Genomic DNA, 19159 nt, shown 5'->3' with positions numbered 1-19159 from the left:
CTCTGACAGTGCAGCACTCCCTCAGTACTGACCCTCTGACAGTGCAGCGCTCCCTCAGTACTGACCCTCTGACAGTGCAGCACTCCCTCAGTACTGATCCTCTGACAATGTGGCACTCCCTCATTATTGACCCTCTGACAGTGCAGCATTCCCTCAGTACTGACTCTCTGACAGTGTGGCACTCCCTCAGTACTGACCCTCTGACTGTGCAGCACTCCCTCAGTACTGACCCTCTGACAGTGCAGCACTCCCTCAGTACTGACCCTCTGACAGTGCAGCACTCCCTCAGTACTGACCCTCTGACAGTGCAGCACTCCCTCAGTACTGACCCTCTGACAGTGCAGCGTCCCTCCGCACTGACCATATGACAGTGCAGCACTCCCTCAGTACTGACACACTGACAGTGCAGCACTCCCTCAGTACTGACCCTCTGACAGTGCGGAACTCCCTCAGTACTGACCCTCTGACATTTCAGCACTCCCTCAGTACTGACCCTCTGACAGTGCAGCACTCCCTCAGTACTGACGCTCTGACAGTGCAGCACTCCCTCAGTACTGACCCTCTGACAGTGCGGCACTCCCTCAGTACTGACCCTCTGACAGTGCGGCACTCCCTCAGTACTGACCCTCTGACACTGACAGTGCAGCAGTCCCTCAGTACTGACCCTCTGGCAGTGCAGCACTCCCTCAGTACTGATCCTCTGACAGTGCAGCACTCCCTCAGTAATGACCCTCTGACAGTGCGGCACTACCTCAGTACTGACCCTCTGACAGTGCAGTACTTGCTCAGTACTGACCCTCTGACAGTGCAGCAATCCCTCAGTACTGACCCTCTGACAGCGCAGCACTCCCTCAGTACTGACCCTCTGGCAGTGCAGCACTCCCTCTGTACTGATCATCTGACAGTGCGGCACTCCCTCAGTATTGACCCTCTGACATTGCATCACTCCCTCAGTACTGGCCCTCTGACAGTGCAGCACTCCCTCAGCACTGACCCTCTGACAGTGCAGCACTCCCTCAGTGCTGACCCTCTGACAGTGTGGCACTCACTCAGTACTGACCCTCTGACAGTTCAGCACTCCCTCAGTACTGACCCTCTGACATTGCGGCACTCCCTCAGTACTGACCCACTGACAGTGCAGCGATCCCTCAGTACTGACCCTCTGACAGTGCAGCATTCCCTCAGTACTGACCCTCTGACAGTGCAGCACCCCCTCAGTACTGTCCCTCTGACAGTTCAGCATTCCCTCAGTACTGACTCTCTGACAATGCGGCACTCCCTCAGTACTGACCCTCAGACAGTGCAGCACTCCCTCAGTGCTGACCCTCTGACAGTGCGACACTCCCTCAGTACTGACCCTCTGACAGTGCAGCGTTCCCTCAGTACTGACCCTCTGACAGTGCAGCGCTCCCTCAGTACTGACCCTCTGACAGTGCAGCACTCCCTCAGTACTGACCCTCTGACAATGTGGCACTCCCTCATTATTGACCCTCTGACAGTGCAGCACTCCCTCAGCACTGACCCTCTGACAGTGCGGCACTCCCTCAGTAATGACCCTCTGACAGTGCGGCACTCGCTCAGTACTGACCCTCTGACAGTGCAGCACTCCCTCAGTACTGACCCTCTAACAGTACAGCACTCCCTCAGTACTGACCCTCTGACAGTGCGGTACTGACCCTCTGACAGTGCAGCACTCCCTCAGTACTGACCCTCTGACAGTACAGCACTCCCTCAGTACTGACCCTCTGACAGTGCAGCGCTCCCTCAGTACTGACCCTCTGACAGTGCAGCACTCCCTCAGTACTGACCCTCTGACAATGTGGCACTCCCTCATTATTGACCCTCTGACAGTTCAGCACTCCCTCAGTACTGACCCTCTGACATTGCGGCACTCCCTCAGTACTGACCCTCTGACAGTGCAGCGCTCCCTCAGTACTGACCCTCTGACAGTGCAGCACTCCCTCAGTACTGACCCTCTGACAGTGCAGCACTCCCTCAGCACTGACCCTCTGACAGTGCCGCACTCCCTCAGTACTGACCCTCTGACAGTGCAGCACTCCCTCAGCACTGACCCTCTGACAGTGCTGCACTCCCTCAGTACTGACCCTCTGACAGTGCAGCACTCCCTCAGCACTGACCCTCTGACAGTGCAGCACTCCCTCAGTGCTGACCCTCTGACAGTGCGGCACTCACTCTGTACTGACCCTCTGACAGTTCAGCACTCCCTCAGTACTGACCCTCTGACAGTGCGGCACTCCCTCAGTACTGACCCACTGACAGTGCAGCGCTCCCTCAGTACTGACCCTCTGACAGTGCGGCATTCCCTCAGTACTGACCCTCTGACAGTGCAGCACTCCCTCAGTACTGAACCTCTGACAGTTCAGCATTCCCTCAGTACTGACTCTCTGACAGTGCGGCACTCCCTCTGTACTGACCCTCTGACAGTGCAGCACTCCCTCAGTACTGACCCTCTGACAGTGCGGCACTCACTCAGTACTGACCCTCTGACAGTTCAGCACTCCCTCAGTACTGACCCTCTTACAGTGCGGCACTCCCTCAGTACTGACCCTCTGACAGTGCAGCACTCCCTCAGTACTGATCCTCTGACAATGTGGCACTCCCTCATTATTGACCCTCTGACAGTGCAGCATTCCCTCAGTACTGACTCTCTGACAGTGTGGCACTCCCTCAGTACTGACACTCTGACAGTGCGGCACTCCATCAGTACTGACCCTCTGACAGTGCGGCACTCCCTCAGTACTGACCCTCTGACACTGACAGTGCAGCAGTCCCTCAGTACTGACCCTCTGGCAGTGCAGCACTCCCTCAGTACTGATCCTCTGACAGTGCAGCACTCCCTCAGTAATGACCCTCTGACAGTGCGGCACTACCTCAGTACTGACCCTCTGACAGTGCAGTACTTGCTCAGTACTGACCCTCTGACAGTGCAGCAATCCCTCAGTACTGACCCTCTGACAGCGCAGCACTCCCTCAGTACTGACCCTCTGGCAGTGCAGCACTCCCTCTGTACTGATCATCTGACAGTGCGGCACTCCCTCAGTATTGACCCTCTGACATTGCATCACTGCCTCAGTACTGACCCTCTGACAGTGCAGCACTCCCTCAGCACTGACCCTCTGACAGTGCAGCACTCCCTCAGTGCTGACCCTCTGACAGTGTGGCACTCACTCAGTACTGACCCTCTGACAGTTCAGCACTCCCTCAGTACTGACCCTCTGACATTGCGGCACTCCCTCAGTACTGACCCACTGACAGTGCAGCGATCCCTCAGTACTGACCCTCTGACAGTGCAGCATTCCCTCAGTACTGACCCTCTGACAGTGCAGCACACCCTCAGTACTGTCCCTCTGACAGTTCAGCATTCCCTCAGTACTGACTCTCTGACAATGCGGCACTCCCTCAGTACTGACCCTCAGACAGTGCAGCACTCCCTCAGTGCTGACCCTCTGACAGTGCGACACTCCCTCAGTACTGACCCTCTGACAGTGCAGCGTTCCCTCAGTACTGACCCTCTGACAGTGCAGCGCTCCCTCAGTACTGACCCTCTGACAGTGCAGCACTCCCTCAGTACTGACCCTCTGACAATGTGGCACTCCCTCATTATTGACCCTCTGACAGTGCAGCACTCCCTCAGCACTGACCCTCTGACAGTGCGGCACTCCCTCAGTAATGAACCTCTGACAGTGCGGCACTCGCTCAGTACTGACCCTCTGACAGTGCAGCACTCCCTCAGTACTGACCCTCTAACAGTACAGCACTCCCTCAGTACTGACCCTCTGACAGTGCGGTACTGACCCTCTGACAGTGCAGCACTCCCTCAGTACTGACCGTCTGACAGTACAGCACTCCCTCAGTACTGACCCTCTGACAGTGCAGCGCTCCCTCAGTACTGACCCTCTGACAGTGCAGCACTCCCTCAGTACTGACCCTCTGAAAATGTGGCACTCCCTCATTATTGACCCTCGGACAGTTCAGCACTCCCTCAGTACTGACCCTCTGACATTGCGGCACTCCCTCAGTACTGACCCTCTGACAGTGCAGCGCTCCATCAGTACTGACCCTCTGACAGTGCAGCACTCCCTCAGTACTGACCCTCTGACAGTGCAGCACTCCCTCAGCACTGACCCTCTGACAGTGCCGCACTCCCTCAGTACTGACCCTCTGACAGTGCAGCACTCCCTCAGCACTGACCCTCTGACAGTGCTGCACTCACTCAGTACTGACCCTCTGACAGTGCAGCACTCCCTCAGCACTGACCCTCTGACAGTGCAGCACTCCCTCAGTGCTGACCCTCTGACAGTGCGGCACTCACTCTGTACTGACCCTCTGACAGTTCAGCACTCCCTCAGTACTGACCCTCTGACAGTGCGGCACTCCCTCAGTACTGACCCACTGACAGTGCAGCGCTCTCTCAGTACTGACCCTCTGACAGTGCGGCACTCCCTCAGTACTGACCCACTGACAGTGCAGCGCTCTCTCAGTACTGACCCTCTGACAGTGCAGCATTCCCTCAGTACTGACCCTCTGACAGTGCAGCACTCCCTCAGTACTGACTCTCTGACAGTGCGGCACTCCCTCAGTACTGACCCTCTGACAGTGCAGCACTCCCTCAGTACTGACCCTCTGACAGTGCGGCACTCACTCAGTACTGACCCTCTGACAGTTCAGCACTCCCTCAGTACTGACCCTCTTACAGTGCGGCACTCCCTCAGTACTGACCCTCTGACAGTGCAGCACTCCCTCAGTACTGACCCTCTGACTGTGCGACACTCCCTCAGTACTGACCCTCTGACAGTGCAGCGCTCCCTCAGTACTGACCCTCTGACAGTGCAGCACTCCCTCAGTACTGACCCTCTGACAGTGCAGCGCTCCCTCAGTACTGACCCTCTGACAGTGCAGCACTCCCTCAGTACTGATCCTCTGACAATGTGGCACTCCCTCATTATTGACCCTCTGACAGTGCAGCATTCCCTCAGTACTGACTCTCTGACAGTGTGGCACTCCCTCAGTACTGACCCTCTGACTGTGCAGCACTCCCTCAGTACTGACCCTCTGACAGTGCAGCACTCCCTCAGTACTGACCCTCTGACAGTGCAGCACTCCCTCAGTACTGACCCTCTGACAGTGCAGCACTCCCTCAGTACTGACCCTCTGACAGTGCAGCGTCCCTCCGCACTGACCATATGACAGTGCAGCACTCCCTCAGTACTGACACACTGACAGTGCAGCACTCCCTCAGTACTGACCCTCTGACAGTGCGGAACTCCCTCAGTACTGACCCTCTGACATTTCAGCACTCCCTCAGTACTGACCCTCTGGCAGTGCAGCACTCCCTCAGTACTGATCCTCTGACAGTGCAGCACTCCCTCAGTAATGACCCTCTGACAGTGCGGCACTACCTCAGTACTGACCCTCTGACAGTGCAGTACTTGCTCAGTACTGACCCTCTGACAGTGCAGCAATCCCTCAGTACTGACCCTCTGACAGCGCAGCACTCCCTCAGTACTGACCCTCTGGCAGTGCAGCACTCCCTCTGTACTGATCATCTGACAGTGCGGCACTCCCTCAGTATTGACCCTCTGACATTGCATCACTCCCTCAGTACTGGCCCTCTGACAGTGCAGCACTCCCTCAGCACTGACCCTCTGACAGTGCAGCACTCCCTCAGTGCTGACCCTCTGACAGTGTGGCACTCACTCAGTACTGACCCTCTGACAGTTCAGCACTCCCTCAGTACTGACCCTCTGACATTGCGGCACTCCCTCAGTACTGACCCACTGACAGTGCAGCGATCCCTCAGTACTGACCCTCTGACAGTGCAGCATTCCCTCAGTACTGACCCTCTGACAGTGCAGCACCCCCTCAGTACTGTCCCTCTGACAGTTCAGCATTCCCTCAGTACTGACTCTCTGACAATGCGGCACTCCCTCAGTACTGACCCTCAGACAGTGCAGCACTCCCTCAGTGCTGACCCTCTGACAGTGCGACACTCCCTCAGTACTGACCCTCTGACAGTGCAGCGTTCCCTCAGTACTGACCCTCTGACAGTGCAGCGCTCCCTCAGTACTGACCCTCTGACAGTGCAGCACTCCCTCAGTACTGACCCTCTGACAATGTGGCACTCCCTCATTATTGACCCTCTGACAGTGCAGCACTCCCTCAGCACTGACCCTCTGACAGTGCGGCACTCCCTCAGTAATGACCCTCTGACAGTGCGGCACTCGCTCAGTACTGACCCTCTGACAGTGCAGCACTCCCTCAGTACTGACCCTCTAACAGTACAGCACTCCCTCAGTACTGACCCTCTGACAGTGCGGTACTGACCCTCTGACAGTGCAGCACTCCCTCAGTACTGACCCTCTGACAGTACAGCACTCCCTCAGTACTGACCCTCTGACAGTGCAGCGCTCCCTCAGTACTGACCCTCTGACAGTGCAGCACTCCCTCAGTACTGACCCTCTGACAATGTGGCACTCCCTCATTATTGACCCTCTGACAGTTCAGCACTCCCTCAGTACTGACCCTCTGACATTGCGGCACTCCCTCAGTACTGACCCTCTGACAGTGCAGCGCTCCCTCAGTACTGACCCTCTGACAGTGCAGCACTCCCTCAGTACTGACCCTCTGACAGTGCAGCACTCCCTCAGCACTGACCCTCTGACAGTGCCGCACTCCCTCAGTACTGACCCTCTGACAGTGCAGCACTCCCTCAGCACTGACCCTCTGACAGTGCTGCACTCCCTCAGTACTGACCCTCTGACAGTGCAGCACTCCCTCAGCACTGACCCTCTGACAGTGCAGCACTCCCTCAGTGCTGACCCTCTGACAGTGCGGCACTCACTCTGTACTGACCCTCTGACAGTTCAGCACTCCCTCAGTACTGACCCTCTGACAGTGCGGCACTCCCTCAGTACTGACCCACTGACAGTGCAGCGCTCCCTCAGTACTGACCCTCTGACAGTGCGGCATTCCCTCAGTACTGACCCTCTGACAGTGCAGCACTCCCTCAGTACTGAACCTCTGACAGTTCAGCATTCCCTCAGTACTGACTCTCTGACAGTGCGGCACTCCCTCTGTACTGACCCTCTGACAGTGCAGCACTCCCTCAGTACTGACCCTCTGACAGTGCGGCACTCACTCAGTACTGACCCTCTGACAGTTCAGCACTCCCTCAGTACTGACCCTCTTACAGTGCGGCACTCCCTCAGTACTGACCCTCTGACAGTGCAGCACTCCCTCAGTACTGATCCTCTGACAATGTGGCACTCCCTCATTATTGACCCTCTGACAGTGCAGCATTCCCTCAGTACTGACTCTCTGACAGTGTGGCACTCCCTCAGTACTGACCCTCTGACTGTGCAGCACTCCCTCAGTACTGACCCTCTGACAGTGCAGCACTCCCTCAGTACTGACCCTCTGACAGTGCAGCACTCCCTCAGTACTGACCCTCTGACAGTGCAGCACTCCCTCAGTACTGACCCTCTGACAGTGCAGCGTCCCTCCGCACTGACCATATGACAGTGCAGCACTCCCTCAGTACTGACACACTGACAGTGCAGCACTCCCTCAGTACTGACCCTCTGACAGTGCGGAACTCCCTCAGTACTGACCCTCTGACATTTCAGCACTCCCTCAGTACTGACCCTCTGACAGTGCAGCACTCCCTCAGTACTGACCCTCTGACAGTGCAGCACTCCCTCAGTACTGACCCTCTGACAGTGCGGCACTCCCTCAGTACTGACCCTCTGACAGTGCGGCACTCCCTCAGTACTGACCCTCTGACACTGACAGTGCAGCAGTCCCTCAGTACTGACCCTCTGGCAGTGCAGCACTCCCTCAGTACTGATCCTCTGACAGTGCAGCACTCCCTCAGTAATGACCCTCTGACAGTGCGGCACTACCTTAGTACTGACCCTCTGACAGTGCAGTACTTGGTCAGTACTGACCCTCTGACAGTGCAGCAATCCCTCAGTACTGACCCTCTGACAGCGCAGCACTCCCTCAGTACTGACCCTCTGGCAGTGCAGCACTCCCTCTGTACTGATCATCTGACAGCGCGGCACTCCCTCAGTATTGACCCTCTGCCATTGCATCACTCCCTCAGTACTGACCCTCTGACAGTGCAGCACTCCCTCAGCACTGTCCCTCTGACAGTGCAGCACTCCCTCAGTGCTGACCCTCTGACAGTGTGGCACTCACTCAGTACTGACCCTCTGACAGTTCAGCACTCCCTCAGTACTGACCCTCTGACAGTGCGGCACTCCCTCAGTACTGACCCTCTGACAGTGCGGCACTCCCTCTGTGAGTTGGTGTCTTCAGCTGAGGCAGGAAATCTAAATCAACAAAGGTGGGAATGTTGTCAGACGTGTTCTGGAATATCACTGCCTGCGGAGATTGTGGCTCTTCTCAAACAGAGAAACCTTTGTCTCTCTCCGAGATTCTTTAGTTCCATTCAACCTGGTTCTCTGACCCACAAGCAGGACTCGTGGAGGATGGGGTTTGGGATGTGAGGGAGTGACAGTAACAATGGAGCTCTGTGGCTGGAGGGGATGGGGTGAGTTGCAATGCTAATTGGATGTGGGAAAGGTGAGGGAGGTGGATAAGAGTTTGGAGGGTGTGTGCGGCGGGAGGATGTGGATGGGGCTGTGTGTGGGCCAACTAGGGCCAGAAGTCGGCCATTCGCCCATTCATAGAATTTCATAGAATTTACGGTGCAGAAGGAGGAAACCCACGCAGACACGGGGAGAACGTGCAGACTCCGCACAGACAGTGACCCAAGCCGGGAATCGAGCCCGGGTCCCTGGCGCTGTGAAGCAACAGTGCTAACCACTGTGCTACCGTGCTGCCCCATTGAATCTGCTCTTCGAGTCAATGGGATGGTGACTGTGGAACGCGGTTCGGGGTTTGGGCGAGGGGAGTGAGGGAGAAGCAGTGTGAGGGATGGAATGAATTCTCTGTCCTCTCCCTCTCCCTGGTGAAGTGTGTCGAGTGACCGCTCACTCACTGAGGCATTAGTCATGGAGGTTTGTTTTGAGTCTCCTTTCAACATGAACGACCGACGTACTCTCGTTTTACTCGAGGTGGCTCAGTGGGTGGGACCTCACCTCTGAGCAAGTTCTTAACTTTGAGGATGATGAATACTCAACGTTGTCCAGTGAAAACAAATAATTTATTGAGTAAGTAATCAATTGACTTGTGAGTTGGATTCTTTAATACTTTTACTAGGTATTAAATTTAACAAGATAGAACTAGATTACACTATGCACATTTATACTTGCACTCCGAGCTAACTCTACCCCTCTGTTCTCTCGTCGCAACACACCCGAAGTGAGCGGGAAAACAGATTGAGCCTGTATTTATACCCCCTGTTAGTGTTGCCCTCTCGTGATCATTAAACTGTACTGACTTTTCATTAACCCTTAATGTATGTGGGTGTGAATCACATCCCAGAACAGCATCAGGATGCTTGGTGTCTGGGGGGACTTGGCTAGCAGTGAGGCTAAAAATCAATTTCCCGAAGGTGGGATGAACTTTAGGAATTAGGCTCTCAAGAAATCTGCCCCCCTTATCCGGTCTGGCCTACATGTGACTCCAGACCCACAGCAATGTGGCTGACTCTTAACTGCCCCCTAAAGGACAGAGCAAACCAATCGGTTCAAGCCAGCGAGGCCCACATCCCATCAAAGAATACATTTTTTTAAACAGGGTGAGGGATTTCAGTTATGAGGAGAGGTTGGTCCCGTTGGGATTGGTCTCCGTGGGACGGGGAAGGTTCAGAGGGGACCCAGCAGAAGCTTGCAAAGCGATGAGTTTTGATTGAGTAGAGCGAGGAAACGCCCACCACGTGGCGAGTGGGTGAGTAGCCGGAGGGCAGAGATTTAAAATCATTGGGTAAATAGGGCAGCATGGTAGCACAGTGGTTAGCACAATTGCCTCACAGCTCCAGGGTCCCAGGTCCAATTCCCACCTCGAGTCACTGTCTGTGCGGAGTCTGCACGTTCTCCCCGTGTCTGCGTGGGTTTCATCCGGGTGCTCCGGTTTCCTCCCACGGTCCAAAGATGTGCAGGTTAGGCGGGGTTACAGGGATCGAACGGGAGAGTGGGCCGAGGTTGGGTGCTCTTTCGGAGAGTTGGTGCACACTCCTTCTACACGGTAGGGATTCTATGGAAGGCTTTGAAGGTGGCTAAATGCAGGGGAAACTTCCCGAAGAATTGGGAAGCCCTTTTGCACTTTTAGCATTTTCATGAGCATCTCATGCATACTCATGAGCATCTCATGCATACTAATGTAAAGTCACCGTCACTGGAATTATATTTGCTCCCTCCAAATTCAGCTCCCTGCTTGTGGCCTGTACCTGGTGAGCTTCACTTCTTCCAACACTTTGAAATGAGCAGTTGCTGCTGTGGCCTTTCATGGGAACCACTCACACATCATCATCATCATAGAATCCCCACAGTGCCGAAGGAGGCCATTCGGCCCGATGTAGCCATCTCAGACGGCCACCTACAAAGGACCGTGGGAATTATGGTCAACCCAGGACTCAGACACTCAGAGCTTGTGTGTGCATCTGCAACCCAGATAGCTAGACACGATCGAAGCCCCCGCTCGTTTGCACTCTAATGGCCCATTTCCCAGAACAAAAGGACTGTACTCGGGTAACCGATACAGATGCAGACCAACCGGCGCCACTCCCTTTGCTAAGCAAGCCCAAACAGCCAAGGTCAATGACCGCTCAGGACACACCCAGCTATCAAGGCACCTGCCCCTTTATTGGCCAAAATCGAAGGCAGTGATCGAAGCCTGTTTATTGGGTCCAAAGCAAAGGACCGCCCCAAAGAACGCGAAATCCCAGAGAGATAAAAAGAGACACAGCCAGGTGGTCGGTCTCTCTTGGCCCCGGTGTTCGGTCTCTCTTGGCCCCGGTGTTCGGTCTCTCTTGGCCCCGGTGTTCGGTCTCTCTTGGCCCCGGTGTTCGGTCTCTCTTGGCTCCGGTGTTCGGTCTCTCTTGGCCCCGGTGTTCGGTCTCTCTTGGCCCCGGTGTTCGGTCTCTCTTGGCCCCGGTGTTCGGTCTCTCTTGGCCCCGGTGTTCGGTCTCTCTTGGCCCCGGTGTTCGGTCTCTCTTGGCCCCGGTGTTCGGTCTCTCTTGGCCCCGGTGTTCGGTCTCTCTTGGCCCCGGTGTTCGGTCTCTCTTGGCCCCGGTGTTCGGTCTCTCTTGGCCCCGGTGTTCGGTCTCTCTTGGCCCCGGTGTTCGGTCTCTCTTGGCCCCGGTGTTCGGTCTCTCTTGGCCCCGGTGTTCGGTCTCTCTTGGCCCCGGTGTTCGGTCTCTCTTGGCCCCGGTGTTCGGTCTCTCTTGGCCCCGGTGTTCGGTCTCTCTTGGCCCCGTGCACACGCCTAAACCCAAGAGTAGCATTACGACCAGAAGACAAGTTCAAGACCAACGATCGCTACCAGACGGATGAGCCCAGCAGAAACAAAACTTCTTCCACCCAGCCACGCAAGATCCGGACAAAGGCCTTGTCCATCTGCACAGAGCCGGTTTCCCTGAAGTTAAGTACAGGTTATTGTAGTTAGGTGTAGTTTAACGTGTAGTGTTTCATGTTGCATGTCGAAGTAATCCTTTTGTGTAAATAAACTACCTTTGAACTTGAACTGACTAACTGGTTGTTTGGTCTTTGATCGATATCCGGTAAACCCTTGTGGCGGTATCATTTGATACCAGGCGACTCTGAAAAGCATCATTATCATTAATAACTGCCATATCTAGTTAATTTTGCAACATTATTGGTGATGCTGTTGGGATAGTATTCCACTCATTAAAAAGAGCAACATTATTGGCGTCTCCGGTGCCGATTGGCAACACCTTCTAGTCTGGACCGACCCTACGAAAGGGCATCCCTACCTAGGCCCAATCCCCCGCCCTATCTCTGTAACTCCACCCAACCTTTGGACACTAAGGGCAATTTTAGCACAGCCAATCCACCTAACCTGCTCATCTTTGGACTGTGGGAGGAAACCGGAGCACCCGGAGGAAACCCACGCAGACACGGGGAGAACGTGCAGGCTCCGCACAGACAGTGACCCGAGGCCGGAATCGAACCATCCCCTTGACTCAGATCGGGTGCCAATCGAACACTGTCACTCTGAAACTGCGACCCCTCAGAGTGGGAGGAGGATCTTTTCAGCTGGGTGGAGTTCATGGTGAACACAATTGGTCTCCAAAAGGGGCACTTTAATAATTAACAGGCAATTGGATGACAACCAGCAAACGTCTTGTTCTTCTTTCGATGGTGAAGCCCACACAGCAGCAGGTTTGATCCCGAATCGTGGACCTCATTACCTCAAGGCCCCAGATAGGCTGTTCATTCTGTGCCGTTTACTATCTGCTGTCAGAGGCAGGGGTGAGGGAGGGGGTTTCCTCCGTGGGGTTCAGCTGGATATGGTAGCCACCTCCCAACTCCAAACCTCCATCCTCCCGGGTGAATAGTCATGGCTGACAAGGGCCCATGTGGTCGTCTTTCTCTGCTCCAGGGCAATGGTCTCTCTTTACAATCTCAATGGTGGACAGAAGCAGAATAATGTCAGAGGAGAGGTTCTTGCACATGGCTCTCATCACCTTGGTCAAAGGGCAATGCCTCCAGTCACGTTTGAATGGGAGGAACTCCCATCGCTGGTCCTCCAGGATGTCCTTCACCAGGAAGGGATGGGGTGGGGATGTCATGTCTAGATGGACAGGCGAAGGGGTTAGTGATGACTTTGCTGGTTCCGAGATGGACGGGAATCTGTAATGACAATGGTCACTCGATTTATTACTTCAATTCATTCCCAGATCCACAGGCCTGGATGATGCAGGCGGTCCAGCCTTTTGCCTGGTTGCTGTCCAGGTGAGGTGGGCCAGAGCCTGTTGCAGGTTGGCACAGGACCAGGAGGAGCTTGGGCCTGAGCAGCAAGAGGGAGAGGGGCGTCAAGGCGGATGCTGGCAAACAGGGCCCATTGCAACGGCAAGCATTGTTCTGACCATACAGCGTATCGTGGGCAGTGCAGCTATCTACAGTTACGCCAAACGCAATGCCACAGCCACATTTGAATGTCCCAGAAGGTGGTTGCTCACATCACAGCTCCTCCACGATGACCTGATGCCTTGGAGGGACTCCCATGCCGGTGACGTGAATATATCGCTGCTTCCTTAAACGTCCTTCCAGAGTTCCACTGGGAACCTGTGTGGCACCTCCCAGTCAGCCACACACAAGTGCAGCCGACAAGTGACAGATGTCCTGTTCAGGAATGTGCACCAATTTGTCTAATTCTGCTTGGATCCCCAAAGCCAGACTGCAAGAGTGTTGGCTGTTGCAGCAATCTCAGGTTTCCCACAAGTACAAGGGGCTATTGATTGCACACACGTGACCTTGAGAGCTCCCTGGAAATAGCCAGTCACATTCGTCCACAGAGAAGGTTTCCAGTCTATGAACATGAACAGAAGGCAAATCATATGCACGAACATACATATGAACATGCGAATCAGGAGTGGGCCTCTGCTTCCACTGCCCTTTGAGAAAGAGAGTTCCAGGCACTCACCATCCTCCGAGAGAAAACATTCCCCTCATCTCGGTTTGAATATTATTAATATTATTATATTATGTTTATTATTATATTATTGGGCGGCCCCTGATTTTTAAACAGTGACCCCCCCCCAGTTCCAGATTCTTCCACAAGAGGAAACGTCCTCCCCACACCCACATCCACCCTGTCGATACCCCTCAGGATCTGAAAGGTTTTGATCAAGTTGCCTCTTACTCGTCTAAACTCCAGCGGATACAGGCTCAACCTTTCCTCATAAGACAACCCTCCCATTCCAGCTGTTAGTCTCGTAAACTTTCTCTGAATTGCTTCTAACACATTTACATCTTTCCTTAAATTAGGTGATGTTACAAAACCCTGGGCGAGCGAGCAGTCAATTCCAGCCCCATTCGTCACGGAGTCACAACACAAGTGAATTAACCAATAATTCAGTAAAATAAATACCCCAAATCTTTGGCCCTTGGCTGCCCAATAATTACAGTCACCCGGTTTGTAAGTTTAAACACGATTACTGTTTATTTATTACCAGAACAAATATGAAATATGCAGTGAATACAGTTGGTTAAATGTCCTTTAACGCCTGACTCCCTGTTTTACTGCCCCGACTTCTACCCACACACACACACACACACACACACACAAGACAAACAAACACAGAAAGGAAGGAAAAGGGTGAAAAATAATAAGGTTAAGGTCAAAAGATAAGCGTCCTTGCGTCCTCTGCACAGTATGAGTGCGGTTTAAAGTCTCTGCTCGACAGCCTGTAATGATCGTTCTTGCAGTTCAGCAGCACATCTCACAGAGTCTCCAGGAGAATCGTAGAATCCCTACACTGCAGGAGGCCATTCAGCCCATTGGCTCTGCACCGGCCCTCTGAAAGAGCACCCTACCTAGGCCCACTCCCCCACCCTATCCCCACCTAACCTGCACATCTTTGGACTGTGGGAGGAAACCAGAGCACCCGGAGGAAACCCACGCAGACACGGGGAGAACGTGCAGACTCCGCACAGCCAGTGGCCCGAGGCTGGAATCGAACTCGTACCCCTGGCGCTGTGAGGTAGCAGTGCTAAACATTCTGCCACTCTCTGGCTTCACACCAGATTGTTCTGCAGAGAGAGTTCTCAGATTCTGGATTCTGTTTGTGCAGAGAGAGATTGTCCTTACAGTGGCCTCTCGGCGATAATGAACTGGATATTCCTGGGGGGGGAGTTGGTCAGATTCCTCCACCCAGCCTGCAGAATCGAAAGTGAAAACACAAACCCCGTGACGCTGAAAGCCACAGCAGTGTGACCGATCCAATCACTGCCCGTCACCCAGCAGAGCACCACCCCTTTTTGTCAATTCATTGGCTGTCAGTCAAATCAATCAAATTGAGTCATCACTGGTCTCTCCCGCTGTTGCGATCCTCGTCTTGAATTTAAAGGGACAGGCCACTTACAAGTTGCTTCGCCTTAAAGTCACATGTCCCTTAATCATCCGTGGGTCAAAAATGTAACAGCAAACTAACGGGAAGGGGAAATAAGGGGGTAATCAGGAAGCAAACAGGTGGAACCCTTACATATCTTCCCCCTTAAAGAATGAAACTTCAGGGCACCGATGTTGCATTATGAGGTATGCAAGACACCAATCAGCAACACATACCCATCTAAATCATCCCCGTTATACATGTGCCCTTACCCCTATTGGTCAGCCTTTAAACATGTGACAAAGCTCCGCAATCACATCCTTTCCGGAGAGATGTACAGTTTTAACACTGAATTGGTGGAATAATAAATTCCAGCAAAATCATCTTACATTCCGGGCCTTAAACATCTTTATAAATGCACTCAAGAAGCTCAACACCATCCAGGACAAAGCAGCCCCACTTGATTGGCACCCTGTCCACCGACATTCATTCCCTCCACCACCGACGAACAGTGTGCACCATCTACAAGATGCACTGCAGGAACTCACCAAGGTTCCTCAGACAGCACCTTCCAAACCCACGCCCACTACCATCTAGAAGGACAAGAGCAGCAGATACCTGGGAACATCACCACCTGGAGGTTCCCCTCCAAGTCACTCACCACCCCGACTTGGAAATATAATAATACAATATAACATAATAATAATATATTATTATATATTATATTATAAAGTCATTCAGTCACGTTGTGGAGGAGTCAGAGGATGTTGATGAATTTCTCTGGACAGCCGGCCTTTGACAGGGTCATGCATAACACTTGCTGATTGAGTCAAAAGCCTTGGTCAGATCGATGAAGGTCGTGTAGAGTGGTGAATGTTGCTCCAGGAATTTCTCGTGAGGTTGCCAAGCAGTGAAAACCATGTCTGCTGTTTCATGGTTTGATTGGGAGTCACACAAGTGTTCCGGAAGGATTTCTTCAGAGACTGGGAGAAGGTGGTTAGCGAAGGTTCGGGTGATGATATACCTGGCAATGGCGAGTAGGGAGATTCCTCGGTAGTTCCCGCAGACGGACCTGTCCCCTTGAAGATGGTGGCGATAGCGGCCACCCTGAGGTTCGACAGCAATCCTTCTCTGTCCCGGATTTTTACAACAGCTGATGGAGATGACGGTGTGCTCTTCTCCTGCAAATTTGAAAATCTCCGCTGGGATGCTGTCCACTCGAGCGACGTTTCCATTCTTCTCGCTTTGACTGTGTGCACACTTGTTGGGAGTCCAAGATCACCTTTGATGGGGAGTTGGGGGATTTCCTCTAATACGACCTCAGCTGTGGTTCTATCGAGCATCAGGACTTGGTTCCATCGCCTTCCCCCATTCCCCTGCACATTGTCTCCATTCAAATAATCATCTAACGACCTCTGGAAAGCCTCGATTGAACCTGACTCCACCACACCGCCGGGCAGCGTATTCCAGACCCAGACCACGCGTGTGAAAAAGGGTTTTCTCACATCACATTTGCAAATCACTTTAATCCTGCGTCCCCTCATTCTTGGTCCTTTTACACGCAGGAGCAGTTTCTCCTGTCTACTCTGACCGTCATAATTTTGAACAACTCTATCAAATCTCCTCTCAGCCCCCCAAGGAGAACAGTCCCAACCTCTCCAATCTATCCTCATAACCAAAGATCCTCATCCCCGGGAACCGTTTTTGTAAACCTCTTCTGTACGCTCTCCAATGTGTTCACATCCTTCCTCTCGGGTGGTACCCAGGACTGTACATCTGTTCACTGTGTGGCAACGCCTCATGGTGGGAGTTGGGAATTCAGTTACCCTTTTTAGTGGTTGCTGATGTCAAGATCTGGGACCAATTTGTTTGAAATATCATTTTAAAATCTCCCGGACTGCTTTATTTGGCCACTGGGAGATTCATGCCGATTCCAGTAGACTCTAGGCCAATCGGGGAAGGTTGACAGCCCTGTGGCCACAGGCAAAGAGCTGGACAGCGGGATGGGGCGGCACGGTAGCACAGTGGTTAGCACTGTTGCTTCACAGCGCCAGGGTCCCGGGTTCGATTCCTGGCTTGGGTCACTGTCTGTGCGGAGTCTGCGCGTTCTCCCCGTGTCTGCGTGGGTTTCCTCCGGGTGCTCCGGTTTCCTCCCACAAGTCCCGAAAGACGTGCTTGTTAAGTGAATTGGACATTCTGAATTCTCCCTCTGTGGACCCGAACAGGCGCCGGAATGTGGCGACGAGGGGCTTTTCACAGTAACTTCATTGCAGCGTTAATGTAAGCCTACTTGTGACAATAAGGATTATTATTAAGTTGGACAAGACTAACATGAAAGCAAAATACTGCAGATGCTGGTAATTTGAGATAAAACAGGCTGGACATGTTCAGCAGGCCTGGCAGCATCCTTTCGGGAGAAACGGAGTTACAGCAGCTGGAGGTGACCTGACCTCTGTTCTGATGGCAGGTTACCTGAAACATTAACTCTGTTCCTCTCTCCCTGCAGATGCTGCCTGCCCGAGAGTGTGGAACATACACATTCGGAGCAGAATTAGGCTATTCGGCATCTCCAGCATGAGCCACAATTCAATAAGATAGTCGGAGGTCTGATATGAAAGTAGACCACTGCGGACAGTGTGAATATCAACTCTGGAGGGTTATTTGGAGAGTTTCAATGGAGAGTCATGTTGGACTCGAAAGGCTGCTGCCTGACCCGCATTTGCTGTTTTTATTATGTATGATCTGACTGTGGCCTCAACTCCATAATCCACCAACGCCCCCCCCCCCCACACCATAACCTTTGACTCCCGTGTCTGTCTAATTGAGCTTTAAAAATATGTTGCGAGGGACATTGATTTTTAGGTTTTTTGCATGTGGCGACCCACGCGGGTTTTTCTTTTAAGAAAATGTTAATGTGAAACCAAGTTGGGGGCTGCCATTATTTGGGAGGCGGACGAGCCGGGAGTGCAGGAGGCGAAAGAGGCCGGTATTCTGGCCTTTGCGTCCCTGGTAGCCCGGCGGAGGATCTTGCTCACGTGGAAGGACGCGAAGCCCCCCAGCCTGGAGGCCTGGATCAATGACATGGCTGGGTTCATTAAGCTGGAGAGGATAAGGTTTGCCTTGAGAGGGTCTGTGCAGGGGTTCTTCAGGCGGTGGCAACCGTTCCTAGACTATCTCGCGGAGCGTTAGAAGGAGGTCGGTGAGCAGCAGCAGCAACCGGGGGGGGGGGGGGGGTTCTTTCGGGGGGGGGGGATATTTGGGCGGGTGGGGGAGGGTTTTTTTCCCAGGTGGTATTTGTAAAAGCATATGGGAGGGTTAATATGTGCGGGAGAAACCCATTGTATAAGTTCTGTGTTATGTTTGATTGATATGTTTATGTTCTGTTCTGCTCTTTTTTCTTTTTCTTTTCTGTTATGGGGGGGGGGGGAGGGGGTTAACTGGTTGAAAATGTTTGTTGGAAAAACTTTGAATAAACATATTTAAAAAAGAAATGTTAATGTGTTAAACTGTGAAAATTACAAATGCTTCAATAAAACATTTTCTAAAAAAAAAATATTGCGTAGTATTTCCAGCGTTTTTTTATCTAGCACGAACAAGATGGCCCGAATGGCCTTCTCACATTAGACTGTGGTAGGTGGTGCCAGGTGCTATAGAAATGGGAAGGTGAAAGAGAGTGGCCAAAAAAGTCAGGTTCCGCCGAGATTTGAACTCGGATCGCTGGATTCAGAGTCCAGAGTGCTAACCATTACACCACGGAACCCCGCCTGCTCAGCCAGCCGCTGGGAGGCGTATTTCAGGGAGGAGGTCCGCCCCATCGCCATTGCCGCACCGCCCATCAGTAAGAGCGCTCCCATTGGTCACAGCCTCGCCACGTGAGTCGCACAGACACAGATAGCATGTTAAATTTTGATCTGGTGACTGATTTCCTTTCGGTTGATTTGAAAATAACCTCAGGCTGGGAGTGAATAAAAATTATTTACTTAAGATGCAAGAAAAGCCCAACGGTCACATCTCCGGAAGTGACGTTTCGGTTATGGCGCAAACTTTGAGATTCCAGGCCCTTTTTATTTTTTTGAGGATTTGAGGGTTATTCGGAGCCGTCAGAAAAGGCCGCGGGGAACAAAAATACAGGTTTTCTTTTTTTATTGCAAGGGAGGC

At 53.0% G+C, this 19159-nt stretch overlaps 1 protein-coding gene and 1 non-coding gene across 2 annotated transcripts in view; both read right to left on the bottom strand.

The window, feature by feature from the left end:
* LOC140392155 (rho-related GTP-binding protein RhoG-like) overlaps window positions 1–19159 on the bottom strand; it is a 245591-nt gene that overhangs the window by 177977 nt on the left and 48455 nt on the right. The window lies entirely within an intron of this gene.
* Window positions 18690–18761, bottom strand: trnaq-cug (transfer RNA glutamine (anticodon CUG)). Its single transcript has one exon. It is a non-coding gene; the product is annotated as a tRNA-Gln (tRNA).

This window comes from Scyliorhinus torazame, chromosome 15 (assembly GCF_047496885.1).
Source record: "Scyliorhinus torazame isolate Kashiwa2021f chromosome 15, sScyTor2.1, whole genome shotgun sequence".
Classification (NCBI taxonomy): Eukaryota; Metazoa; Chordata; class Chondrichthyes; order Carcharhiniformes; family Scyliorhinidae; genus Scyliorhinus; species Scyliorhinus torazame.
The sequence above is the reverse complement of the archived record's forward strand: the minus strand, read 5'-3'. Positions and strand labels throughout refer to the sequence as shown.